The sequence below is a fragment of the Penaeus monodon genome, chromosome 22 (genome assembly GCF_015228065.2).
Source record: "Penaeus monodon isolate SGIC_2016 chromosome 22, NSTDA_Pmon_1, whole genome shotgun sequence".
In the NCBI taxonomy this organism is placed as follows: Eukaryota; Metazoa; Arthropoda; class Malacostraca; order Decapoda; family Penaeidae; genus Penaeus; species Penaeus monodon.
Window position 1 is genome coordinate 14,964,739 of NC_051407.1, and position 369 is coordinate 14,965,107.

The window sequence follows — 369 nt, forward strand, 5'->3', positions numbered from 1 at the left end:
ACTTAAGCTAGGTTGTTTGAGGCAATTTTGGTATGTTGATCTGGGTTATCTGTGCTATGTTGTTTAGTTATTTGTGGTAGATTTCAGTTGGACCTTAGTTTTGTGCGCAGTGTTTTAAAATATTATTCCAGTGGATCAACCCAGATTGGTAATTGGTTAAAAATCTCTTTTCTTCTGTTCTAAGCTAAAATTAATTCCAAGAAAAAGAAATAATATTGTTTTTTGTCTTTTTCAGTATGTTTAGGCTCTAGCACCTAGATTTTTTTTTTAAATATAATATTTTTTCTGCAATGCCGTCTATTGTACGAATTTGTACAACCCCCCCATAAGATATTTCCATATTAGAAACAAATAAAAGGGCCATAAAAC

At 31.2% G+C, this 369-nt stretch overlaps 1 protein-coding gene across 1 annotated transcript in view; it reads left to right on the forward strand.

Moving 5' to 3' along the window:
- Positions 1-369, forward strand: part of LOC119587336 (venom protease-like) — a 17,710-nt gene that overhangs the window by 13,174 nt on the left and 4,167 nt on the right.